This window comes from Calidris pugnax, unplaced genomic scaffold, assembly GCF_001431845.1.
Source record: "Calidris pugnax isolate Ruff unplaced genomic scaffold, ASM143184v1 scaffold1243, whole genome shotgun sequence".
In the NCBI taxonomy this organism is placed as follows: Eukaryota; Metazoa; Chordata; class Aves; order Charadriiformes; family Scolopacidae; genus Calidris; species Calidris pugnax.
In genome coordinates, this window is record NW_015091806.1 from 1 (window position 1) to 1,464 (window position 1,464).

Below are 1,464 nucleotides of genomic sequence, written 5' to 3' on the forward strand. Positions count from 1 at the left end.
TGTGCCCAATGTCCCTTGTGCCCAGTGTCTCCTGTGCCCAGTGTCCCTTGTACCCAATGTCCCTTTTGCCCGGTGTCACTTGTGCCTGATGTCACTTGTGCTTGGTGTCCCTTGTGCCCAGTGTCCCTTCTGCCTGGTGTCCCTCGTGCCCAGTGGCCCTTCTGCTTGGTGTCACTTGTGTCTGGCATCACTTGTGCCCGATGTCCCTTGTGCCCAATGTCCCTTGTGCCCAGTGTCCCTTGTACCCAATGTCACTTGTGCCTGGTGTCCCTCATGCCCCGTGTCCCTTCTGCTTGGTGTCCCTTGTGCCCGATGTCACTTGTGCTTGGTGTCACTTGTGCCTGGCATCACTTGTGCCTGGTGTCCCTCATGCCCGGTGTCCCTTGTGCCCAGTGTCCCTTCTGCCCAATGTCCCTTGTGCCCGGTGTCTCTTGTGCCCGGTGTCTCTTGTGCCCAATGTCCCTCATGCCCAATGTCCCTCGTGCCCGGTTTCCCTCGTGCCCAGTGTCACTTGTGCCCAGTGTCCCTCGTGACCGGTGTCACTTGTGACTGGTGTCCTTGTGCCCAATATCCCTTGTGCCCAATGACACTTGTGCCCAATGTCACTTGTGCCTGGTGTCCCTCATGCCCCGTGGCCCTTCTGCTTGGTGTCACTTGTGTCTAGCATCTCTTGTGCCCAGTGTCTCTTGTACCTGGTGTCACTTGCACCCAATGTCCCATGTGCTTGGTATCCCTTCTGCCCAATGTCACTTGTGCCCAGTGTCACTTGTGCCCAATGTCCCTTGTGACCAGTGTCTCTTGTACCTGGTGTCACTTGTGCCCAGTGTCACTTGTGCCTGGTGTCCCTTCTGCTTGGTGTCACTTGTGTCTGGCATCACTTGTGTCCAGTGTCTCTTGTGCCCGGTGTCCCTTGTGCTCGGTGTCACTTGTGCCCAATATTCCTTGTGCCTGGTGTCCCTTGTGCCCGGTGTCCCTCATGCCCGGTGTCCCTTCTGCCCAATGTCCCTTGTGACTGTTGTCACTTGTGACTGGTGTCCCTCATGCCCAGTATCTCTTGTGCCCAATGTCCCTTGTGCCCAATGTCCCTTGTGCCCAGTGTCCCTCGTGCCCAGTGTCCCTTGTGCCTGGTGTCCCTTGTGCCCAATGTCCCTGGTGCCTGGTGTCCCCTCTGCCCAATGTCACTTGTGCCCGGTGTCCCTTGTGCCCAGTGTCCCTTGTGCCTGATGTCCCTTGTGCCCAGTGTCCCTCGTGCCCAATGTCCCTTGTGCCCCCCAGTGCCCCCCACCTCCTGTGCCCGGCAGCCCCGGTGACCCCGCCATCTCCCGTGTGTGTCACACCGTGTCCCTCGTGCCCGTTCCTGCCGGTGCCACCCCCCGGGGTGGGGACGACGTGGGGACCCTCTGCCACCCCCCCTGTCACCCTGTCACCACCAGGTCACCCTGGAGCACCTTTATTGTGGTCACA